This window comes from Ranitomeya imitator, chromosome 7 (genome assembly GCF_032444005.1).
Source record: "Ranitomeya imitator isolate aRanImi1 chromosome 7, aRanImi1.pri, whole genome shotgun sequence".
NCBI lineage: Eukaryota > Metazoa > Chordata > Amphibia > Anura > Dendrobatidae > Ranitomeya > Ranitomeya imitator.
Window position 1 is genome coordinate 124964125 of NC_091288.1, and position 26950 is coordinate 124991074.

At 50.7% G+C, this 26950-nt stretch overlaps 1 protein-coding gene and 1 long non-coding RNA gene across 2 annotated transcripts in view; one reads left to right on the forward strand and one right to left on the reverse strand.

The window, feature by feature from the left end:
* The window catches only part of HIBCH (3-hydroxyisobutyryl-CoA hydrolase), an 885760-nt gene that overhangs the window by 10693 nt on the left and 848117 nt on the right, over positions 1–26950 (forward strand). The window lies entirely within an intron of this gene.
* LOC138644888 (uncharacterized) lies at positions 1552–6039 on the reverse strand. The gene is made up of 2 exons (XR_011314678.1): positions 5935–6039; positions 1552–2728 (listed from the first exon to the last, which is right to left on the reverse strand). It is a non-coding gene; the product is annotated as an uncharacterized lncRNA (long non-coding RNA).

Sequence of the window (26950 nt, forward strand, 5' to 3'; positions counted from 1 at the left end):
AATGGTGCTCCCTTCCTTCTGAGCTCTGCCGTGCGCCCAAATAGTGGGTTACCCCCACATATGGGGCATCAGCGTACTCGGGATAAATTGGACAACAACTTCTGGGGTCCAATTTCTCTTGTTACCCTTGTGAAAATAAAAACTTGGGGGCTACAAAATCTTTTTTGTGAAAAAAAAAAATATTTTTTATTTTCACGACTCTGCATTCTAAACTTCTGTGAAGCACTTGGGCATTCAAAGTTCTCACCACACATCTAGATAAGTTCCTTGGGGGGTCTAGTTTCCAAAATGGGGTCACTTGTGGGGGGTTACTACAGTTTAGGTATATCAGGGGCTCTGCAATCGCAACATAATGCCCACAGACCATTCTATCAAAGTCTGCATTCCAAAAAGGCGCTCCTTCCCTTCCGAGCTCTGCCGTGCGCCCAAACAGTGGTTTACCCCCACATATGGGGTACCAGCATACTCAAGACAAATTGGACAACAACTTTTGGGGTCCAATTTCTCTTGTTACCCTTGTAAAAATAAAAACTTGGGGGCTACAATATCTTTTTTGTGGAAAAAAAAAATATTTTTTATTTTCACGGCTCTACGTTATAAACTTCTGTGAAGCACTTGGGGGTTCAAAGTGCTCGCCACACATCTAGATAAGTTCCTTAAGGGGTCTAGTTTCCAAAATGGTGTCACTTGTGGGGGGTTTCCACTGTTTAGGCACATCAGGGGCTCTCTAAACGTGACATGGCGTCCGATCTCAATTCCAGCCAATTCTGCATTGAAAAAGTCAAACGGCGCTCCTTCACTTCTAAGTTCTGCGGTGCGCCCTAACAGTGGTTTACCCCCACATACGGGGTATTGGCGTATTCAGGAGAAATTGCATAACAAAATTTATGGTTACATTTCTGTTTTTACACTTGTGAAAATAAAAAAAATGGTTCTGAATTAAGATGTTTGCAAAAAAAAGTTAAATGTTCATTTTTTCCTTCCACATTGTTTCAGTTCCTGTGAAGCACGTAAAGGGTTAATAAACTTCTTGAATGTGGTTTTGAGAACCTTGAGGGGTGCAGTTTTTAGAATGGTGTCACACTTCATTATTTTCTATCATATAGACCCCTCAAAATGACTATCATATAGACCCCTCAAAATGACTTCAAATGTGATGTGGTCCCTAAAAAAAAATGGTGTTGTAAAAATGAGAAATTGCTGGCCAACTTTTAACCCTTATAACTCCCTAACAAAAAAAAATTTTGTTTCCAAAATTGTGCTGATGTAAAGTAGACATGTGGGAAATGTTATTTATTAACTATTTTTTGTGACATATCTCTCTGATTTAAGGGCATAAAAATACAAAGTTTGAAAATTTTAAAAATTTTCGCCATATTTCCGTTTTTTTCATAAATAATCGCAAGTAATACCGAAGAAATGTTACCACTAACATGAAGTACAATATGTCACGAAAAAACAATCTCAGAATCAGCGGGATCCGTTGAAGCGTTCCAGAGTTATAACCTCATAAAGTGACAGTGGTCAGAATTGCAAAAATTGGCTCGGTCATTAAGTACCAAATTGGCTCTGTCACTAAGGGGTTAATCAGAGCAATGTTTTATTTACATTCAGAACTGGTTTTAGAGGTAAACAATTACCATTTCTCACAGATATCTCAGACTTTTACTTATAGAAATACTGGATAAATATCATTTTAACATTAGATATAGGAATATTTCTAATTTTATAAAACTGCCTTTTTTTGCATAGAAAAACTTTATGCCTTTCCTGGTTTCATTTTATGCATTTCTAAAGTATTGTAAAAATGTAATATGCTGTTGGTGCATGCGGGCAGGACTGTCGGTAGGGTATGCGGCTCTGAAGCCCCCCCTCAGGCCTGCCTCCGGTGTCTGAGGTTTCGGTGTCCCGGACCAGAGATCATAATGCCGACCTTGAATTGTGAAGGACACAGCAGCCGATCCTGAGAAACATCCAAGGTGGGAATGCCCCATCATGTCGAAGAGAGTCTGCTATATCCAGGCCTAGCAGACCAGTGCTGGTGGGTTCATGGATGCCAGGAGGGAGCTGGCCTAAAGGAAGGTCTCGTCTTTTCCTGGCGGGTCAGAGAGTTGTCCCGTCGTTTTTTTTTTTTTGGACAGAACATTTCCAAAACAACCAAATTTGAACAGATCTCTTGGGAGGCAGACTTTAGTCCTCTGTTGCAGAAGCGAAGTACTCTTAAACTGATAGGCGCAGAGTAGGACGCACTAGAAAGTTGGCGTGCATGATTGTTCAGGGCGCTGGCGGTGTGGACCGGCCACCAGAGAAGGCCTAGACCAAAGCCTGGAAATTTTAAGAGCAAGGTCACAGGAGCCTCTGGAAAACGTGGAGGCTGCATGAATAGGAAGGTTTCCTCAGGAGACGTCCACATTGCTCAGGGACTAGGACATATTTGTCCTGTGTTTTTTTTTTTTTTAAAGTAGCCCCCTTACTGCCTCGTAGGATATACCAGTCCTTAAGATCACAAATGCTTTTTCGCAGAGCGATGATGAAGATGGGCATGGAATAACCTGGACGCAGAAAGGCGAGAGGGTAGGGCGATTCGTGGCATGAACGGTCCTCCGGGGAACCCCAAACACTCTTGATGTGTTAGGGCCTTGCCTCGTAGACCACAGATGATATGGTAGTGACAATTCTAGGTGGGAGATTAGAGTGACAATTCCACTGTCGCCCTCAAAAGCCATATCTGGGAAGAAAAAAAAAAAATTAAAAAGAAAAATCGTTAATAAAAAAACCTCCCAAAACCTAAGGCCTAAACTGGGCTGGGCGGTCCAGACCCATGTCTTCCTCCTACTGACATTAAGTTAAAACGGATTAGCTTCGTGCTAGTTGGTGGTGTACCCTCCTCTACAGGAAATACCTAAATTTTTTTTTTGCATAGCATAAGCATACACCCATTTTTTTTTTGTGTACCCCAATGAAGCATTAGCTCCCCCACATCAACTAGAAGGCCACACAGCATAACCTCGCTCCCCCAGTCAGAAACCTCCACCTCACATTAACCAGCGGACCCCACAGGATAAACCCAAAGCCCACCAGACATTCCCTCTCACAAGCGTAAATCCCCATATGACGCCCCCTGCCCCCAACCATAAATCCCATCAGACACCCCCCCCAATCGGATGCCACCCCAGCTTAACCCCCCCAGCATAAACCCCCATCGGACGTCCACCCCTCCTCCAAGCATTACTCCCATCATACACCACGCCCACCCAATAATAAACCCCCACCGGACGGCCAAACCCCCACAGGACGTGGACCCCCCCATCCAGCACACACCCCCATCAGACGCGGACACCCCACCCAGCACAAACCCCCCATCGGACGTCCACCCCCGACCCAGCCTAAACTCTTATCGGACGTCCACTCCACCCAGCCCAAGCCCTCATCAGCCCCCCAAACCCAACCCATAAGCAGGTCGCCCCCCAATAAAGGGGATCCCTCCGTAAGCGGCAGGTCGCCTCCCCACGTCCCACCACAGGCAGGTCGCCTCCCCACGTCCCACCACAGGCAGGTCGCCTCCCCACGTCCCACCACAGGCAGGTCGCCTCCCCACGTCCCACCACAGGCAGGTCGCCTCCCCACGTCCCACCACAGGCAGGTCGCCTCCCCACGTCCCACCACAGGCAGGTCGCCTCCCCACGTCCCACCACAGGCAGGTCGCCTCCCCACGTCCCACCACAGGCAGGTCGCCTCCCCACGTCCCACCACAGGCAGGTCGCCTCCCCACGTCCCACCACAGGCAGGTCGCCTCCCCACGTCCCACCACAGGCAGGTCGCCTCCCCACGTCCCACCACAGGCAGGTCGCCTCCCCACGTCCCACCACAGGCAGGTCGCCTCCCCACGTCCCACCACAGGCAGGTCGCCTCCCCACGTCCCACCACAGGCAGGTCGCCTCCCCACGTCCCACCACAGGCAGGTCGCCTCCCCACGTCCCACCAAAGGCAGGTCGCCTCCCCACGTCCCACCAAAGGCAGGTCACCACTACATCCCACCACAGGGGTCCCCCAATAGCCTGCAGCAGGTCTCCCCCACATCCCACAAGCAGATAGCCCTCAAACCCCACCACAGGTCTCCCCCACTAAAAGGGGTCCACCCCGTGAGCAGGTCACCTCCAAACCCCACCACAGGGGTCCCCCCCAACAGCCAGCAGGTGCCCCCCAAAATCCAACCACAGGGGTCCCCCACAATAAGCAGCAGCAGGTGCCCCCCAAAATCCCACCACAGGGGTCCCACCACAATAGCCAGCAGCAGGTGCCCCCCACAACAGCCCACCACAGGGGGTCCCCCACAACAGCCAGCAGCAGTAGGTGCCCCCCCAAATCTCACCACAGAGGTCCCCCCACAACATCCCACCACAGGGGTCCCCCACAACATCCAGCAGCAGCGGTGCCCCCCCAAAAGCCCACCACGGGGGCTCCCCACAACAGCCAGCAGCGGTGCCCCCCCAAAAGCTCACCACGGGGGTCCCCCACAGCAGCAGCGGTGCCCCCCAAAAGCCCACCACGGGGGTCCCCCACAGCAGCAGCGGTGCCCCACAAAAGCCCACCACGGGGGTCCCCCACAGCCGCCAGCAGCAGCGGTGCCCACCCAAAAAGCCCACCACAGGGGTCCCCCACAACAGCCAGCAGCAGCGGTGCCCCCCCAAAAGCCCACCACAGGGGTCCCCCACAACAGCCAGCAGCAGCGGTCCCCCCCAAAAAGCCCACCACAGGGGTCCCCCACAACATCCAGCAGCAGCGGTGCCCCCCCAAAAGCCCACCACAGGGGCTCCCCACAACAGCCAGCAGCAGCGCCCCCCCAAAAGCTCACCATGGGGGTCTCCCACAACAGCCAGCAGCAGCGGTGCCCCCCAAAAAGCCCACCACGGGGGTCCCCCACAACAGTCAGCAGCAGCGGTGCCCCCCCTAAAAGCCCACCACGGGGGTCCCCCACAACAGCAGCAGTCCCCCCCAAAAGCCCACCACGGGGGTCCCCCACAACAGCCAGCAGCAGCGGTGCCCCCCCCCACAAAGCCCACCACAGGGGTCTCCCACAGCAGCAGCGGTGCCCCCTTCCACCACGGGGGTCCCCCACAGCAGCCGGCAGCAGCGGTGCCCCCCCCACAAAGCCCACCACAGGGGTCCCCCACAGCAGCAGCGGTGCCCCCCCACAAAGCCCACCACAGCAGCAGCAGTGCCCCCCACCACCACGGGGGTCCCCCACAGCAGTAGCGGTGCCCCCCCCCCCACAAAGCCCACCACAGGGGTCCCCCACAGCAGCAGCGGTGCCCCCCACAAAGCCCACCACAGCAGCAGCAGTGCCCCCTACCACCATGGGGGTCCCCCACAGCAGTAGCGGTGCCCCCACCACAGGGGTCCCCCACAGCAGCAGCAGTGCCCCCCCCACAAAGCCCACCACAGGGGTCCCCCACAGCAGCAGCGGTGCCCCCCCACAAAGCCCACCACAGCAGCAGCAGTGCCCCCCACCACCACGGGGGTCCCCCACAGCAGTAGCGGTGCCCCCCCCCACAAAGCCCACCACAGGGGTCCCCCACAGCAGCAGCGGTGCCCCCCACAAAGCCCACCACAGCAGCAGCAGTGCCCCCTACCACCATGGGGGTCCCCCACAGCAGTAGCGGTGCCCCCACCACAGGGGTCCCCCACAGCAGCAGCAGTGCCCCCCCCACAAAGCCCACCACAGGGGTCCCCCACAGCAGCAGCAGTGCCCCCCCCACAAAGCCCACCACAGGGGTCCCCCACAGCAGCAGCGGTGCCCCCCCACAAAGCCCACCACGGGGGTCCCCCACAACAGCAGGGGTGCCCCCCACACAGACAAGCAGGTCGTCCACCACAGGGCCTCCCTTCAATAGCGAGCAGCAAGTAGCATTTTTTCACCCTGAAACCACTAACCTCCATGTGCCATGGCGTCCACAAGCTATAATCATGCTGCTTTGCTTTGCCGCCTTCATGATGTGACTGAAAACACGCCCCCTCCCGATAGGACACGCCCCCGGAAATGACGTCACACCTGGAAGGAGCCCATACACTCTAGCATTTACGCGGGATTTCGAGGATTTTGTGCAGGATTTGAAGTGTTTTGGGGTCGTTTTCCATAGTCACAGATCAGGTAAGTGGGAGTCTGCCTGGGGAGAAAGCGGTGTTGTTGCTTGCATGGGGCTTCATGTGCATGGGGCTGCATGTGCATGCTGGACGGGGTCTGCCTTGGGGGAAAGGGGTGATGCATGGGGCTGCATGTGTATAGTGGAGGAGGGTCTGCATGGAGAGAAGGGGGTGATGCTTACATGGGGCTGCATGTGCATGCTGGAGGGGGGGTCTGCCTGGGGAGAAAGGGGTGATGTTTGCATGGGGCTGCATGTGCATGCTGGACGGGGGTCTGCCTGGGGAGAAGGGGATGATGCTTGCATGGGGCTGCGTGTGTATAGTGGAGGGGATCTGCCTGGAGAGAAGGGGGTGATGCTTGCATGGGGCTGCATGTGCATGCTGGACGCGGGGGGGGGGGTTTGCCTGGGGAGAAAGGGGTGATGTTGCTTGCATGGGGCTGCATGTGCATGCTGGAGGGGGGGTCTGCCTCGGGAGAAAGGGGTGATGTTGCTTGCATGGGGCTGCATGTGCATGCTGGAGGGGGGTCTTTCTGGGGAGAAGGGGTGATGGTGCTTGCATGGGGCTGCATGTGCATGCTGGACGTGGGGGGGTCTGCCTGGGGAGAAAGGGGTGATGTTGCTTGCATGGGGCTGCATGTGCATGCTGGACAGGGGGGTCTGCCTGGGGAGAAAGGGGTGATGCTTGCATGGGGCTGCATGTGCATGCTGGAGGGGGGGTCTGCCTGGGGAGAAGGGGTGGTGATGCTTGCATGGGGCTGCATGTGCATGCTGGAAGGGGGGGTCTGCCGGGGGAGATGTTGCTTGCATGGGGCTTTGTGTTGGTGGTCTGCCTGGGGAAGCTGATGATGCTTGCATGGCACTGCGTGCTGGTGGTCTGCCTGGAGAAGGGGGAGAGGTTGCTAGCGTGGGACTGCGTGCTGGGGGCGCTACCTAGGGAAGGTGGTGAGGTTGCTTGCGTGTGACTGCGTGCTGGGGGTCTGCTTGGGGAAAGGGGTGATGCTTGCATGGGACTGCACGCTGGAGGGGCCTGCCTGGGGACGGGGGTTATGCTTGCATGGGACTGCTCGCTGGAGGGGCCTGCCTGGGGACGGGAGTGATGCTTGCCTGGGACTGCATGCTGGAGGGGCCTGCCTGGGGAAGAAGGTGACGTTTCTTGCCTGGGACTGCGTGCTGGAGGGGCCTGCCTGGGGAAGGGGGTGACGTTGCTTGCCTGGGACTGCGTGCTGGAGGGGCCTGCCTGGGGAAGGGGGTGACGTGGCTTGCCTGGGACTGCGTGCTGGAGGGGCCTGCCTGGGGAAGGGTGACTGCATGCTGGGGGTCTCTGTGGGAAGGGGGTCATGTTCCTTGCGAGTGGGGCTGGGTGTCTGTTGGGAAGGGGGGCTGTGTGCTGGTGTCTCTGTTGGGAAGGGGGTCATGTTGCATGCGTGGGGGATCTGTGTGCAGGGGGGTCTAACTGCAGAGTGGGGCTGATGTTATTCGCATGGGTCTGCATGGTGTGGGGGGCTGTTGTCACGTGCTGTGCAGGTCAGTGTGTGATGTCACTTGCGGTGGGGTGTGTGTAGGGAAGTATAGTGCTACGTGTGAGGGGGCGAACAGGAGATGGGATGAATGATGATGGAGATCTGAGGGATTGAAATTACTTAACATGAGAATCTCTGCCTGATGGTGAGTCGGTCCTGTTGTGTTTTTTTTTTTTACATAAAACTTTCTCATTAATATTATTGGGCACACATGACGTCAGGTTGATGACTGACCTATGACCTCTGGGAGCGAAACTGCGTGATAATAATGTCTCCAGATCCCGGGCTTTATTCTCTCCTCGCACGCTGTTCTGTTCAATATTAGCCTGGTGGCCACTGGTGTCAGCCACTACTTGTATCGAGTTTTCTGCATGATTTTTTCTGTTTTATTCTAGGTATTGTGGCTTTTCCCCATCCTGTGTCCCCCAGAGCAGTGACCTCCCTGCAGATGTCATTTCATCACTGGACTTATCTTCACCAAGTGGAATGCTTGTGCCCCCACAATCCATGCGAGGACCCAAAGTGATGACACTGTGGGTGTCTGATAATGTCAGATAGAGGAGTATATTTCCTACAAAAAAAACCCAAAAAAGCAAAACCTCCCCGGCCCCGTCGGGTCCCCCTGTCTCCCCGGCCCCGTCGGGTCCCCCTGTCTCCCCGGCCCCGTCGGGTCCCCCTGTCTCCCCGGCCCCGTCGGGTCCCCCTGTCTCCCCGGCCCCGTCGGGTCCCCCTGTCTCCCCGGCCCCGTCGGGTCCCCCTGTCTCCCCGGCCCCGTCGGGTCCCCCTGTCTCCCCGGCCCCGTCGGGTCCCCCTGTCTCCCTTCAGTGAGAGAGGAATTGTGTTAAAGGGAACCTGTCACCCCTAAATTCAAGTTGAGCTAAGCCCACCAGCATCAGGGGCTTATCTACAGCATTCTGTAATGCTGTTGCTAAGCCCCCGATGTATCCTAAAAGATGAGAAAAAGAGGTTATATGATACCCACGCAGGCAGTCCGCTTTGATGGGCATCGCGGTCCGGTCCGGGGCCTCCCATCTTGATAGGATGACATCCTCTTCTTGTCTTCACGCTGCGGTGCGCAGGCGCTGGGAAAGGTCAGAGAGCTGGGGCCTGCACACTGCAGTACTTTGTGCTGGAGCCGCAATGTGAAGACAAGAAGAGGACGTCATCTGATAAAGACAGGAGGCGCTGAACCGGACCGTGATGCCCATCGGATAGGACCAGGACTGTTCCTGGGTGAGTATAATATAACTTCTTTTTCTCATTTGTTTAGGATACATTGGGGGCTTATCTACAGCATTCCAGAATGCATTACAGAATGCTGTAGATAAGCCCCTGATGCTGGTGGGCTTAGCTCGCCCTCGATTTTGGGGGTGACAGGTTCCCTTTAAGCACCACAATAAAATTTTTGCAGCTAAAGCACAGGGGACTTTGGTACAAAATGTGTTTTGCTTTTTTGTCATTAATCTGTCTTTAATGTTTAATTTATTGTTTTGATTTTTAAAACACAACTTATTCATTTGTATGTACCGTATGCATATATTTATATATCTCTTTTTTTATTTCTGTCTATTTGACTTGTAATAAAATTGTTCCTAGCTGTGAGTTGAATTTTCATTTCTATAATTCTTAAGCGCGGGGTGACATTAGTGGGGAGTAACTGCAGTTGGATCTGTATCAGTCTGAGTTCACACATTGCAGGTTATTGGGGAAACTATCTGTAGGGACGTCCTCACCAGTAGACCGGACCCGCACTTCCATGTAGCCCATACAGCCGCACTAGCTGTATGTTATGTTTTTTAAAGAAAAAATAATTATGGATTTTAAAAAAAACAAAAGTTGGTTTTCTCTGAGGGTTTCACTGCTGCTGCCACCACTGATGGGACAGGCTGTGACATATTTTCCAGAGGAATAATGTATGTCTGGAATGTTAGGCAATATTCACAGTTTTATTTTTTTGTACTAATGGTTTACAAAATTCTGACGACCTGTGACACAGCTGGAATGAATATGTTGCATGTATTTGTCTTGCTCCATCAATGAAGGAATGTTCCCCTCAGACCTCCTGGAGACTTCACAACCCTGGATCAGACCTAAATCACAGGACAATAAAACCTCACCCTCCTCATCTATGAACTGCAATATTTCTGGCCACAACTGTTTCCCCCTCCCATATTGATAGTTCTGCATCACTTGTCTTATTTATGGCCAGTTCTGTATAATATGTGAATCTTCACATTTTATCTCAGTTTTGTTAGCATAAAAATCAGATGAGGGCAATCCTGTAAATGTCGGCCTGCCCTCGGAGCAATGTTCTTCTATCAGGCCGGGCAGATCTGTATTCAGCTGCAATTTGTCTGAAATCACATGGGTGTGAGCAGAAAACATTGGATGCCGTACGACCCATCAGTGCGACATTTATAAAGATACAATTCTGTAATATGGAAAACTGGAAATGGTCCTGTATGATTAATAAAAACTGGGCTAGCTCAGCAATGAGAAGTGAGAACAAATCATCCTGTTCTCCTGGATGAGCGTGGGAGCGCTTTCTGTAACCACTGCTGTAAGCCTCCTCCTATACTGAGCCTGATAAAGACCAGAGGAGACTCCCAAGACGCCGGCTACAATCATTGTTACACTTCTCCCTTAAAAGGGTATCAACCAGAGGTGTCAAACTGCATTCCTCAAGGGCTGCAAACAGGTCATGTTTTCAGGATTTCCTTGTACTGCACAGGTGATAATTTAATCACCTACGCACAATGATTGCAGCACCTTGTGCAATGCTAAGGAAATCTTGAAAACGCGCATGGTTTGCGGCCCTCGAGGAATACAGTTTGACACCCCTGGTATCAACCACTAATGATTCTCAAATTTTAAAATTTAATTATTTTTTTTTCTTTTAATAGAAAAATTTAGACAATTACCGTATACTGTTTATTTACCACCCTTGTGCAGCATGCCGTAACAACCTGATGCACGCTGCCAGTAATGAAGCATGGTTCAGTGTGCCTTAATTCAGCCTCTTCTCTACTGGGAATTATTGTTGGGGGAGTGACATGAGGAGAGCATCAAATGAAGGTCGTGGTGGAGGTGACATAGTTGATCTGGCCCGTTACGTGTCTACATGAAACCCGTTCCTCTGGTGCATGCAGTCCACGGGATGTTGTGCACCATATCCTAGGCACGAGCACCGCTGGATGGATAGTGAGGCAAGAACATGTGCAGACGGTGTTTGATTGGATTGCTGAGAGCGCCTCTAGTTCCTTCCACTGGGTCCACTGCTGAAAGCGCAGAGTTTTCACCTGAGGACCGTGGGCATTTTTCTACCACCTCACCCCCTTGCAAATCGGCCAAGAAGTATCAGCCCAAAGTCATGAAGCAGTCTCTTTTTTTTTTAACATTTCTTAACCTGAGCACCACCTGCAACTGAGTTCTAAGTACGAGCTGCAGTAGACACCTAAAAAAAACATGACAGATGTGAGCTTTCCTCTTGCTCCCTCTTCTGCTGCGGTCTTGACCTCTTCATCCAGCTCACGAACAACAGCCTACCCGCAAAGACAGGATGTGACAACACCACCACCAGCAGTGTCACCAAGCATCTCCACCCTGTCCCATGGAAGTGTTCATCTCTCCATCACCCAAACCCCATAGAGAAAGAGGAAATACCCCACTACCCGCCCACAGGCCCTGGTCCTGAATAACAGCATTTACCAATTCCTGGCCTTTGAAACACTGTCATTCCAGCTGATGGAGAAAAACCATTTAAAAAAATGGTGGTGGCTGTTGCGAAGTATGTGGTTCTCATCCACCACTAATGTTTCAAGTTGGCCATCCCTGTCCAGCACACATGTTGCAACCAAAATCAGGTGTGCACTGTGCAAGCCATCAGTGGCAAGGTCCAGATAACTACCGATACGTGGACCAGTAAGTATGGGCATGGACGTTACATCTCCCTATCTGCACACTGGGTAAATGGCAGCTGGGACAGAGGAGGAAGGCGTTCTAGCGCATGTCCTACATCTATTGGACATTGCTCTGCCCATGTGGCCTACTCTGCTTACTCCATCACCTAGCAGGAAGACTTGCACCAGCAACTTCAACACAGCCAGGAGGAAAAGACAGTAGGCTGTTCTCAAACTCATCATTTTTTGGGGGACAAGTTCCATACTGCGCAAAAGCTGTGGACAAGGAATAAACGAGACTGATGAGTGGTTGGTGCTGCTGGACCTAAATCCAGGCCTGGTGGTGTGCAATAACGGGCGAAATCTGGTAGCAGCTCTAGGCCTAGCTGGTTTGACCACATCCCTTGCCTGGCACATGTGTCAAGTTTAGTGGTGCAAATCGTTCTTAAAAATTACCCATATGTGAAAGGTCGTCTGTGCACGATTATGGCGTTCACACCCTGCAGCTGCTCGACGGTCTGCACTGCAGCTTCACTTCTACTTTCTCGATCAGCGCCTCATATGCGACATATCAACAAGGTGGAACTCAAAAGTTGAATACGCTGTAGAGGCTTTGCGAGCAGAAGCAATACTGGAGTTTCAGCTGCAGCACGCACGGGCGAGTAGTTCTGTGGAACAACACTTCACCATGTCATGAACACAACAGGGTGGCACTCAAAGCAGCTCACGGGCATCACTGGAGCATGGCAGGGAGGACATAGACTATACACCTCCCACAGAGGACAGTTTGTCTTTGCCTCTGGGCAGCCTGGCATGAATTATTATTATTTATATAGCATCATTAATTCCATGGTGCTGTACATGAGAAAGGGGTTACATACAGGGTTATAGATATCATTTACAGTGAACAAATTTACAGTGACAGACGGGTACAGAAGGGAGAGGACCCTGTCCTTGCGGATTTATGTTCTATGGGATCATGGGGAAGAGACAGAAGATCGGGGGTGCAGCAGCTCTGGTGGTGGGGAGGCGGCAGAATGGTTATTGCAGGCTGTAGGCTTTCCTGAAGAGATGGGTTTTCAGGTTCTGTCTAAAGGATCCGAGGGTGGTGGCACTAGTGGCTAATCAGACGTGTTGAGGTGTTGAATTCCAGAGGATGGGGGATATTGGGGAGAAATCTTGGAGGCGGTTGTGTGAGGAATGAATAAGTGTGGAGGAGAGTAGGAGGTCTTGGGAGGATCAAAGATTACGTGAGGGAAGATATTGGGAGAATAGTTCAGAGATATAGGGAGGGGACAGTTTGTGGATGGCTTTGTAGGTCAGTGTTAGTAGTTTGAACTGGATTCGTTGGGGAATTGGGAGCCAGTGGAGGGATTTGCAGAGGGGAGGAGAGAGGTGGATTAGCCGGGCAGCAGAGTTGAGGACAGACTGGAGTGGTGCAAAAGAGTTAGCAGGGAGGCCACAGAGGAGGGTGTTGCAGTAGTCGAGGCGATAGCTGATGAGGGCATGCACAAGCGTTTTAGTAGATTGAGGGCAGAGGAAGGAACAGATTCTGGCAATATTTTTGAGTTGGAGGCGACAGGAGGTGGCAAGAGTTTGGATGTGCGGTTTCATGGACAGGGCAGAGTCGAGAGTTAGGCCGGCGTCACACTAGCGAGTTTTACGGATGTATGAGAGGTATAGAAAATACGGATTGCACACGGTACAATGATTCTCTATGGCCCAGCTCCTATCTGCCGTATTTTATAGATCCGTATTATACGGTCTTTTACGGCCGTAGAAAATCGCAGCATGCTGCGTTTGTCAGCGTATTGCGCAAAAAAAAAATCGCCAATGAAAGTCTATGGGGGCGAGAAAAATACGGATTACACACAGACCAACAGTGTGACTTGCGAGAAATACGCAGCGGTGTTCTATAGAAAAGCCGGCAATTCAGTGCGGTGTACAGTTAAATCACACTGACAGGTTAGAATAGAATAGCTAAAATAAATGTCTATACATAGTATAGGGATATATATATGTATGTATATATATATATATATATATATATATATATATATATATATATATATACAGTTAGGGCCAGAAATATTTGGACAGTGACACAATTTTCGCGAGTTGGGCTCTGCATGCCACCACATTGGATTTGAAATGAAACCTCTACAACAGAATTCAAGTGCAGATTGTAACGTTTAATTTGAAGGGTTGAACAAAAATATCTGATAGAAAATGTAGGAATTGTACACATTTCTTTACAAACACTCCACATTTTAGGAGGTCAAAAGTAATTGGACAAATAAACATAACCCAAACAAAATATTTTTATTTTCAATATTTTGTTGCAAATCCTTTGGAGGCAATCACTGCCTTAAGTCTGGAACCCATGGACATCACCAAACGCTGGGTTACCTCCTTCTTAATGCTTTGCCAGGCCTTTACAGCCGCAGCCTTCAGGTCTTGCTTGTTTGTGGGTCTTTCCGTCTTAAGTCTGGATTTGAGCAAGTGAAATGCATGCTCAATTGGGTTTAGATCTGGAGATTGACTTGGCCATTGCAGAATGTTCCACTTTTTGGCACTCATGAACTCCTGGGTAGCTTTGGCTGTATGCTTGGGGTCATTGTCCATCTGTACTATGAAGCGCCGTCCAATGAACTTTGCAGCATTTGGCTGAATCTGGGCTGAAAGTATATCCCGGTACACTTCAGAATTCATCCGGCTACTCTTGTCTGCTCTTATGTCATCAATAAACACAAGTGACCCAGTGCCATTGAAAGCCATGCATGCCCATGCCATCACGTTGCCTCCACCATGTTTTACAGAGGATGTGGTGTGCCTTGGATCATGTGCCGTTCCCTTTCTTCTCCAAACTTTTTTCTTCCCATCATTCTGGTACAGGTTGATCTTTGTCTCATCTGTCCATAGAATACTTTTCCAGAACTGAGCTGGCTTCTTGAGGTGTTTTTCTGCAAATTTAACTCTGGCCTGTCTATTTTTGGTATTGATGAATGGTTTGCATCTAGATGTGAACCCTTTGTATTTACTGTCATGGAGTCTTCTCTTTACTGTTGACTTAGAGACAGATACACCTACTTCACTGAGAGTGTTCTGGACTTCAGTTGATGTTGTGAACGGGTTCTTCTTCACCAAATTAAGTATGCGGCGATCATCCACCACTGTTGTCATCCGTGGACGCCCAGGCCTTTTTGAGTTCCCAAGCTCACCAGTCAATTCCTTTTTTCTCAGAATGTACCCAACTGTTGATTTTGCTACTCCAAGCATGTCTGCTATCTCTCTGATGGATTTTTTCTTTTTTTTCAGCCTCAGGATGTTCTGCTTCACCTCAATTGAGAGTTCCTTTGACCGCATGTTGTCTGCTCACAGCAACAGCTTCCAAATGCAAAACCACACACCTGGAATCCACCCCTGACCTTTTAACTACTTCATTGATTACAGGTTAACGAGGGAGACGCCTTCAGAGTTAATTGCAGCCCTTAGAGTCCATTGTCCAATTACTTTTGGTCCCTTGAAAAAGAGGACGCTATGCATTACAGAGCTATGATTCCTAAACCCTTTCTCCGATTTGGATGTGGAAACTATCATATTGCAGCTGGGAGTGTGCACTTTCAGCCCATATTATATATATAATTGTATTTCTGAACATGTTTTTGTAAACAGCTAAAATAACAAAACTTGTGTCACTGTCCAACTATTTCTGGCCCTAACTGTATATACAGGTCCTTCTCAAAAAATTAGCATATAGTGTTAAATTTCATTATTTACCATAATGTAATGATTACAATTAAACTTTCATATATTATAGATTCATTATCCACCAACTGAAATTTGTCAGGTCTTTTATTGTTTTAATACTGATGATTTTGGCATATAACTCCTGATAACCCAAAAAACCTGTCTCAATAAATTAGCATATTTCACCCATCCAATCAAATAAAAGTGTTTTTTAATAACAAACAAAAAAACCATCAAATAATAATGTTCAGTTATGCACTCAATACTTGGTCGGGAATCCTTTGGCAGAAATGACTGCTTCAATGCGGCGTGGCATGGAGGCAATCAACCTGTGACACTGCTGAGATGTTATGGAGGCCCAGGATGCTTCAATAGCGGCCTTAAGCTCATCCAGAGTGTTGGGTCTTGCGTCTCTCAACTTTCTCTTCACAATATCCCACAGATTCTCTATGGGGTTCAGGTCAGGAGAGTTGGCAGGCCAATTGAGCACAGTAATACCATGGTCAGTAAACCATTTACCAGTGGTTTTGGCACTGTGAGCAGGTGCCAGGTCGTGCTGAAAAATGAAATCTTCATCTCCATAAAGCATTTCAGCCGATGGAAGCATGAAGTGCTCCAAAATCTCCTGATAGCTAGCTGCATTGACCCTGCCCTTGATGAAACACAGTAGACCAACACCAGCAGCTGACATGGCACCCCACACCATCACTGACTGTGGGTACTTGACACTGGACTTCAGGCATTTTGGCATTTCCTTCTCCCCAGTCTTCCTCCAGACTCTGGCACCTTGATTTCCGAATGACATGCAAAATTTGCTTTCATCAGAAAAAAAGTACTTGGGACCACTTAGCAACAGTCCAGTGCTGCTTCTCTGTAGCCCAGGTCAGGCGCCTCTGCCGCTGTTTATGGTTCAAAAGTGGCTTTACCTGGGGAATGCGGCACCTGTAGCCCATTTCCAGCACACGCCTGTGCACGGTGGCTCTGGATGTTTCCACACCAGACTCAGTCCACTGCTTCCTCAGGTTCCCCAAGGTCTGGAATCGGTCCTTCTCCACAATCTTCCTCAGGGTCCGGTCTCCTCTTCTCGTTGTACAGCGTTTTCTGCCACATTGTTTCCTTCCAACAGACTTACCATTGAGGTGCCTTGATACAGCACTCTGGGAACAGCCTATTTGTTGAGAAATTTCTTTCTGGGTCTTACCCTCTTGCTTGAGGGTGTCAATGATGGCCTTCTTGACATCTGTCAGGTCGCTAGTCTTACCCATGATGGGGGTTTTGAGTAATGAACCAGGCAGGGAGTTTATAAAAGCCTCAGGTATCTTTTGCATGTGTTTAGAGTTAATTAGTTGATTCAGAAGATTAGGGTAATAGGTCGTTTAGAGAACCTTTTCTTGATATGCTAATTTATTGAGACAGGTTTTTTGGGTTATCAGGAGTTGTATGCCAAAATCATCAGTATTAAAACAATAAAAGACCTGACAAATTTCAGTTGGTGGATAATGAATCTATAATATATGAAAGTTTAATTGTAATCATTACATTATGGTAAATAATGAAATTTAACACTATATGCTAATTTTTTGAGAAGGACCTGTGTATATATATATATATATATATATATATATATATATATGTCAGTGAGACACACACACACACACACACACACACACATATATATATATATATATATATATATATATATATATATATATATATTAATATTTCATGCAGCGCTAGATAGCAGAAATGCCGGTAATTCAATTGCCGGCTTTTCCTATCTCCTTCCCCAACCCGACATGATATGAGACATGGTTACATACAGTAAACCATCTCATATCTCTTCTTTTATTACATATTCCTCTTTAGTAATGTAAGAAGTGTCTTGGTGTAAAATTTGGGGGCTCTATCTATTAAATTAAAGGGTTAAATCGCGGAAAAAGTTGTCGTGGGCTCCCACGCAATTTTCTCCGCCAGAGTGGGAAAGCCAGTGACTGAGGGCAGATATTAATAGCCTGGAGAGGGACCATGGTTATTGCCCCCTCCCCCCCCCAGCTAAAAACATCTGCCCACAGCCACCCCAGAAAAGGCACATCTGGAAGATGCACCTATTCTGGCATGTAGCCTCTCTCTTCCCACTCCCGTGTAGCGGTGGGATATGGGGTAATGAAGGGTTAATGTCACCTTGCTATTGTAAGGTGACATTAAGCCAGATTAATAATGGAGAGGCGTCAATTATGACACCTATCCATTATTAATCCAATAGTACGAAATGGTTAATAAAACACACACATTATTACAAAGAATTTTAATGAAATAAAGACACAGGTTGTTTTAATATTTTATTATACTCTTAATCCACCTGAAGACCCTTGTCACCTGAAACAAAGTTAAACAAAACAAACAACAATATTCCATACCTTCCGTCGTTCAGTCTTGTCCCACGCTGTAAATCCATCTGAAGGGGTTAAATCATTTTACACCCAGGAGCTCTGCTAATGCAGCTGTGCTCGTGGCTGTAAAAACCCGGGGAATTAATGGAATGCAGGGGAATGACCTGTAGTTACCTCGAGTCGCGGTGATGCGCCCTCTGCTGGATGTCCTCATATGAACTCGAGCCTGGGAACTTTTCAGAATATTTTCCCATCCGCGAGGCAGCAGATTTCAGGTGTGGGAGAGAGCGTGATGCCGCTTACCATAATAGATAGATCAGGTAGGGGGGGGATACGCGAGATGGAGGAAAGATGATGAGTTCGGTATTGTCTACATTGAGTTTTAGGAAGCGAGAGGTGAAGAAGGAGGATATGGCTAATAGACACTTCTGCTGGTTGTCCTCATATGACCTCGAGCGTGGGAACTTTTCAGAATATTTTCCCAGCCTCGAGGTCATATGAGGACAACCAGCAGAGGGCGCATCACCGCGAATGAAGGTAACTACAGGTCATTGACCTACTTTCCATTCATTCGCTGGGGTTTTACAGGCAGGAGAACAGCTGCATTATAGCAGAGCTCATGCCTGTAAAATATTTTAACCCCTTCAGATGGATTTACATCGTGGGACGTGACAGATCATCGGAAGGTAAGAGATATTGTTGTTTTTTTTATTTTTCCTTTGTTACAGAGCGAGGGTCTTTAGGTGATTTACCAGGATAATAAATTATTCCAACAACGTGGGTTTGTATTTCATTAAAAGACATTGTAATAATGTGTGTGTGTGTTTTTTAACCATTTCATACAATTGGATTAATAATGGATAGGTGTCATAATTGACGCCTCTCCATTATTAATCTGGCTTAATCAGAGGCGTAGCTAGAGCTTTTGCCGCCCGGGGCTGTTCCCGAGTTTGGCGCCCCCCCCCCCCCTCCCCCGGCTCAATACACACAAAGGTTACCAAAAATGGTTTTCCTGTTTTGTAGAACTTAAACTGGGCCTAATGGGGTCACCCCCACATGCCAAACCTGTGACTTAATACCACCACACCATGACCAGACCACATAGTGACCGAATAATACTACATACAAGGGACAAGTACCACAACACCATTTCCAGACCACATATTACCACTACATAGTGACTGAATACTACAATACTGATCAGTAATAAAAAAAAACACAATACTATCACCATAAGTGCCAGTATTCACAGGAGATCTGTACTTAGTATGCAGTGTCTGTGTAGAGGTAATACAGAGATTACTGGTGGTATTATACACAGGAACTCTGTATATAATGTATAGATAATACAGTGATCACTGGTGACATTGTACACAGGACCGCTGTATATAGTATAGAGTGTATAGTGTCAGTGAACAATCCCAAACAACCAGATCATAGACACACCAGAGATTAGCACCACATGAGGACTAAAATTTTAAAGATCTGCCTTTATTACACAATTCAAATGGCAACAAATAATTAAAAAATGTTTTTGTATCATATAAAAGAAATAATAAGTACGTACCACAGGACAAATATAGAAGTAATAAAATAACAGCACATCCACTATTACATCAGTAGATCCCCATCAAAGTAAAAAACTGTGCAATATAACAAAGAATATCTATTTCATAAATCGCACAATATAAAGTGCAAAGTATTGTAAGGATTAAATTGCACAAATATAAAATGTGCATATACGGTAGATAACTAGCGAGCATAGGCCAGCTAACAAAGTGCTATGTGCCAAAAATAAAATACATATGCTCCAAAAGGTGCTGCTTGTTCCACAAATACTGAGCTTAAAAAAGTGCTAGGTGCTATACAAATGAACATCAATTATAAACCTGACAATAAAGTGCTATGTGCAAAAATTGATAAATAACAAGTGCACCTAAAAATGCTTATGTGCACCAACGGACCTGGGTCCACTTAAGTGTACAGGTGCTGGGCGTATATCCAGCAATCATACGTCCAACAAAAAAGTGCTATGTGCAAGGAATCATATGTGCTCCTGGGAGTGCTACTATGCACCAAGACAATTAAGTGTATAGAAAGTGCACGAAAAGGGAACCTACACTAATATTGATGTCGGTAAATACCTTGGGTGGCTGTGTCCAGTGGTAACGCACCCCGACGCGCGTTTCGGACAATTCCCTCGTCAGGGGGACCCTCGTGTGGTGCTAATCTCTGGTGTGTCTATGATCTGGTTGTTTGGGATTGTTCACTCCACGTGGTGATGGTAATCACACAATTGCACAGAGTACCTGGGGCTGATATATGACTGATATCGGATATAAATAGATATATAATAAATCTCTTATACGGTACCTCTGTGTTCTAATACTAGTGTATAGTGTCCGTGTATAGGTAACACTGACTCACCAGTGACGTCTCTAGGTGAAGTCCTTCATCTTTCATCCAGCACAGACTGCCATCATTCCTTCCAGCCAGGACTCGTTTCTGCAGGAAATAACACAGTTATCTCGAGCTCCGCTTGCAGAACACATTACTTAATTTTTCACAACTTCTACATTACACCACATGAAGAAAAAAAGGCGATATAGTGTCACTCTACACAGTAGCAGGACCGCCCCCCCATTTAAAACAGTATACTCAAAAAATAAAATAAATACATCACTGCAGTAATAATATCCCTTAATTAGCCCCTATGGTAATACTATTCCCCACCCTGGCCCCGTTTATCTCATTCCTGGCTCCAGCCATATGTTCTCGCATCCTGCTCTCATGAATATCCATTCTACCCCATATGATCTCTCCATCCTGCCCCACCAGCCTCCATCGTATCCGTCCTGCCCCATGATCCAATCCTGCCCCGTGTCTCCAATCATGCCCCGTATCTACATTCTGCCCATGCCTCAAGTCCTGCCCCCAGTGTGTCCAGCAATCTGCCCCAGTGTGTCCAGCATATTACCCCAATGTTGTCCAGCAATCTGCCCCAGTGTCCAGCATATTACCCCCAGTGTGTCCAGCAATCTGCCCCAGTATGTCCAGCACTGCCCCCAGTGTGTCCAGCAATCTGCCCCAGTGTGTCCAGCATATTACCCCTAGTGTGTCCAGCATATTACCCCCATGTGATGAGGGAACAGCCGCCATCTTGGAACAGGCATACTACAGATTGGCGTGACTCCATTTTGTCTCCTGGTCACCGGTCGGCAGCAGGAGTGCTTCTGGCCCCCACCTTTCTAATGAATCAAGTTCCTATTAGTATGCTAATGGGCTGAGCTCAGTGTAAACTGTAGACAGTATTTCAAAGCTCCATGAGGAAACCACGCCACCAGGGGGCTTGGAAATGCTTGGGGGCTTAATTAAAACACGCATGCCAAGTGGCCACTGGATACACATCTATTATGGCAGCCCAGTCGAACCGTCACCAACATGGAATTGTGAATTATGGACGCATCGTCCGAGGTACAGGCTCATAAAAAATATTCTGCTCGCCCTAAAGAAATTGTGCATCTAACAGTGCGACTCCCGTGGCGGTGGGAGGTCTGAAACCCGAGATATAGGGATCAGCCTCCCACAGGGACCAAATGGGTCCAGGTTTGATCCCAGTACGACCGGCAGAACAAACCACAGGCGCTGGTACTGCCCGTGTGCTGATCCGCTCATCCTGAGGGAAGTTATGCCATTTATTAGATATTGGAATAAATCTTGCCAGGAGGCAGAGGGGGTGGAGGTTGCTAAGCCCACCCAGCTGCAGGCAGGGGGCTCAGCCAGGTTTTAAGAGCTGAAGACACTAGGAGAAGTGTCTCACTCCACAGAAGAACATGATGATGATATCTTAAGGAACAGGGTATGCCAGCCAGAGGGGAGCAAGCACATGCTTTCTGGGGGCTGCCCGGCAACTAAGATTTGGACCTGCGGAATGCTGCGCGCCCCCAACTTCCACAAGCGACCTTCAACCTGGTAAATTGACCTCCAGCTTTATACCTTTAAGCCTTGTATTATTGTTGTTATATTGTACTCTGACTGTAACTCTTGATATATTGTGATTGTATATTTCTTGTAATTATCTAGTGTGCCCTTAAGGCAATTAAATCATAAATTAATTTTGGGCTGACCCAGTGTGGGTAACAGGGCAGTCTCCCCGGCGGCCATTTGCTCTAAGTGCAGTTCCGTTACTGACCTGAGAGACAAAGGGGGTGCCGGAGAGCTGGGCCTGTGTAGTGACGTCACGGATTGGTGACGTGGGAGGAAGGGGTAATCCTTCACAGTGGTGGCAGCGTACGTGGGATCAGAGTAATAGTGTGTGTGGGACCCCTACTCCCAGACACTAAAGACTACCAGCAGTAACTTTCACTGCTGGGGTCTTAAGGTCTTAAGGTCAGCCCAGCACTAGACGGTCAGAGTGCAGATATAATAAGTTGTGTGCAAGGTCAGGGTTACAGCTGTGTCAGTAACCAGAGGTTCCAAAGATGGCGGAGGGCACCAGGAGTGCAGTGAGGGCGCAGGCCAGTGCTATGGCCTATGAGGAGGTGGTGGTGGACGGTACTGTTCCAGGCGAGGGGGAGCTCAGCCCAGACTCCCCAAGGAGCCAGCCACCCGTGCTTAGTCCGGAAAGGGACTACCCACCACCTGCCCGCCCCAGCCTGTCCACATCAGAGGCCCTTCTTGCAGCGGCAGTGGCACGTCTCGAGGCGGGTAATGAAGATGCCTATATGAGACTCATGGCAGCTGCAGAGAAATCAGCGGAGGCCGAGCGTGCAGAACGCCGTGAAGCAGAGGAGCGAGAGCGGGCAGAACGCCGTGAAGCGGCGGAGCGAGCAGAGAGAGTGGCAGAGCGCGAGTGTGCAGAATGCCGTGAGGCAGCGGAGCAAGCAGCGGCAGAGAGAGAGCAGCGGAGCGCCAGCACCGACTGGAGATGGCTCAACGCGGGCTCCCGCTGAACGCCCCAGCACAGCCAGAGTCCAGGGTTTCTAAAGTCCGGGCCGAGGACTTCCCTCTGCTTGCGAAGGATGGATTCCTTCTTGCTGGCCTTTGAAAGGACCTGCCTTCAACACCATCTGGCCCCAGATCAGTGGGCAAGATACCTGACCCCCCGTTTGAGGGGTAAGTCCCTGGAAGTTTTGGGGGACTTACCTGCCGGGGAGGAGCAGGACTACAGCAGCATCAAGCGGGCCCTGATCCAGCACTACAACCTCACCCCCGAGTCTTACCGCAAGAAGTTCCGGAGCCTGCAGCGGGGCCCAAAGGACACCTGGACCGACCACATGCGGGCGTTGCTGAGAGCTGCAGAGCACTGGACCTCGGGTCTAGCGCTCACCACCCGCCAGGAGGTCCAGGAACTGTTCGTCACGGAGCAGTTCTTGTGGAACTGCCCAGAGGACCTCCAGCAGTTCCTCCGTGACCGGAAACCGAAGGGGGCTTCTGCTACAGCCGCCCTGGCAGACGAGTATGCCAATAACAGGGCACCTGAGCCGAAGAAGCCTGCCAGCAGCACCTGGAGAGGGGGTAAGCCCAATCCTGCCCGTTCCCCCAGCCCCCAGAGTGCAAGGGGTGTACCCCCCTGATGCCCTCTCCAGGCCAGGCGCAGAACCCAGACGTTGTCATCACTGCAACCAGCTGGGACACTTCAAAGCTGCATGTCCCCAGCGTCTTAAGCCCCCATCCCTGTCCCCGGAACCGTCCACTGTTTTATGTGTGGGAGGGGGTGGTGGGAGGTCCCTGGACAATTACCAACCCGTCACTATCGGCCGCTCAGCGGTCATGGGACTGCGGGACACAGGCGCTGAACGAACCCTGGTACATCCTGAGGTGGTGTCCCCTCAAGACTTGGTGCCAGGGAGAACCCTGTCCGTCTCCGGAATTGGAGGCGTGGAACCGGCGCTGCCTGTCGCAAAGGTGTTTTTGGACTGGGGTGCCGGGAGGGGAATGCGGGAGGTGGGAGTAACGTCGAATATTCCTGCTAATGTATTACTTGGGACCGATTTGGGGCGGCTAGTGTCTCAGTATGTGGTCACTGAACCCCCAAGTTCGGCTCCCCAAGAATGTCATGTCTCTACTGTGAATGTTGATGTGTTGAATGTGCCTCCAACAGTGGGGGAGGGAGTGAAACCTGAGGGTACTCCATACACTGACACCACACACACAGGGCTCACAGTGAGGACAGGTCAGGAGGCTGTAGGGGAGAGCTCAGAGGTGGAGGGAGGGGCTGCTACGGGCAGTGTAGGGCCCCTAAGAGAATCCAGCCTGCTGAGTCTAGGGCCCCTGCAGGAAGAGGAACAGGCCATGGGGGGAGGAGGCGTCCCGGGAGAGGAGCCACCAGGTAAGACCCCAGGGCAGGAGTTCCCCACACCCGGGAAGTCAGGAGGGCAGGGAAGTCTGCCTGACCCGGCGACTTGGTCAGGAGCCGGGGGGAAGCAGGCGCTAGGCATGGGCACAGTGGTCGTGGCCGCTGTCACCAGGAGTGGGAGCGCCGGAGCCCAAGGAGCCTTGCAGAGGTCCGACGGCTTACCCCTCTCTGACCAAGTGGCTGCCGAGTCAGACAGCGGCCAGGAGACAGATCCCGGGGAGCTGACGGTGGATGTGGCGGTGTCGTCCATTCTTGCCACATCGAGTCAGGGATTTCAGGCAGCGTTGGAAGCTGATGCTAGTCTGAAAGCTCTTAAGGAGCAGGCGGCACAGCCTCCCGGGGAGGCAGACCGCGAGCGGGTGGTCTGGGACCAGGGACGGCTGTACCAGGTATCGGTCCAGCAGGGCTCACCGGAGGCGTGGCCTAGGGACCGACAGTTAGAGGCAGCCTCAGAGAGAGGAGGAGGGGGCAGAGACAGCCTCGGCGAGAGAGAGGAGGGGGCAGAGACGGCCTCAGAGAGAGAAGGAGGAGGAGGCAGAGACAGCCTCAGAGAGAGAGAGGAGGGGGCAGAGACAGCCTCAGAGAGAGACAGAGGAGGAGGCGGAGACCGCCTCAGGAAGAGAGGGGAGGAGGCAGAGACAGCCTCAGAGAGAGAAGGAGGAGGGGGCAGAGACAGCCTCAGAGAGAGAGAGATGGGAGGGGGCAGAGACAGCCTCAGAGAGAGAAGGAGGAGGGGCAGAGACAGCCTCAGAGAGAGAGAGGAGGGGGCAGAGACAGCCTCAGAGAGAGACAGAGGAGGAGGAAGAAACAGCCTCAGAGAGAGGGAGGAGGGGGCAGAGACAGCCTCAGAGAGAGAAGGAGGAGGGGGCAGAGACAGCCTCAGGGAGAGAGAGGAGGGGGCAGAGACAGCCTCAGAGAGAGAGAGAGATGGGAGGGGGCAGAGACAGCCTCAGAGAGAGAAGGAGGAGGGGCAGAGACAGCCTCAGAGAGAGAGAGAGAGATGGGAGGGGGCAGAGACAGCCTCAGAGAGAGACAGAGGAGGAGGAAGAAACAGCCTCAGAGAGAGGGAGGGGGGGGCAGAGACAGCCTCAGAGAGAGAAGGGGGAGGGGGCAGAGACAGCCTCAGGGAGAGAAAGGAGGGGGCAGAGACAGCCTCAGAGAGAGACGGAGGAGGAGGGGGCAGAGACAGCCTCAGAGAGAGAGAGAAGGGGGCAGAGACAGCCTCAGAGAGAGAAGGAGGAGGGGGCAGAGACAGCCTCAGAGAAAGACAGAGGAGGAGGGGGCAGAGACAGCCTCAGAGAGAGAAGGGGGCAGAGACAGCCTCAGAGAGAGACGGAGGAGGAGGGGGCAGAGACAGCCTCAGAGAGAGAGAGAAGGGGGCAGAGACAGCCTCAGAGAGAGAAGGAGGAGGGGGCAGAGACAGCCTCAGAGAAAGACAGAGGAGGAGGGGGCAGAGACAGCCTCAGAGAGAGAAGGGGGCAGAGACAGCCTCAGAGAGAGACAGAGGAGGAGGGGGCAGAGACAGCCTCAGAGAGAGAGAGGAGGGGGCAGAGACAGCCTCAGAGAGAGACAGAGGAGGAGGGGGCAGAGACAGCCTCAGAGAGAGAGAGAGGAGGGGGCAGAGACAGCCTCAGAGAGAGACAGAGGAGGAGGGGGCAGAGACAGCCTCAGAGAGAGAGAGGAGGGGGCAGAGACAGCCTCAGAGAGAGACGGAGGAGGAGGCAGAGCCAGCTTCAGGGAGAGAGAGGAGGGGGCAGAGACAGCCTCAGAGAGAGACGGAGGAGGCGGAGACCGCCTCAGAAAGAGAGGGGAGGAGGCAGAGACAGCCTCAGAGAGAGAAGGAGGAGGGGGCAGAGACCGCCTCAGGGAGAGAGAGAAGGGGGCAGAGACAGCCTCAGAGAGAGACAGGGGAGGAGGCAGAGACAGCCTCAGAAAGAGGGGAGAGGCAGAGACAGCCTCAGAGAGAAAGAGAGAGAGAGGAGGGACAGAGTCAGCCTCAGAGAGGAGGGGGCAGAGACAGCCTCAGAGAGAGAAGGAGGAGGGGGCAGAAACAGCCTCAGAGAGAGACAGGGGAGGAGGCAGAGACAGCATCAGAAAGAGGGGAGAGGCAGAGACCGCCTCAGAGAAAAAGAGAGAGGAGGGACAGAGTCAGCCTCAGAGAGGAGGAGGCAGTGACAGGCTCAGGGAGAGAGAGGCCGAGACCATAGTAATGCTGATGGGTTGCCCCGGCAAGGAGAAGGTGGGGAAGGGCGCATGGGGGAACACAGGAATGTGATGCCCCCTAGCGCCCTCTAAAGCAGGGAGGTGTGATGAGGGAACAGCCGCCATCTTGGAACAGGCATACTACAGATTGGCGTGACTCCATTTTGTCTCCTGGTCACCGGTCGGCAGCAGGAGTGCTTCTGGCCCCCACCTTTCTAATGAATCAAGTTCCTATTAGTATGCTAACGGGATGAGCTCAGTGTAAACTGTAGACGGTATTTCAAAGCTCCATGAGGAAACCACGCCACCAGGGGGCTTGGAAATGCTTGGGGGCTTAATTAAAACACGCATGCCAAGTGGCCACTGGATACACATCTATTATGGCAGCCCAGTCGAACCGTCACCAACATGGAATTGTGAATTATGGACGCATCGTCCGAGGTACAGGCTCATAAAAAATATTCTGCTCGCCCTAAAGAAATTGTGCATCTAACAGTGTGACTCCCGTGGCGGTGGGAGGTCTGAAACCCGAGATATAGGAATCAGCCTCCCACAGGGACCAAATGGGTCCAGGTTTGATCCCAGTACGACCGGCAGAACAAACCACAGGCGCTGGTACTGCCCGTGTGCTGATCCGCTCATCCTGAGGGAAGTTATCCCATTTATTAGATATTGGAATAAATCT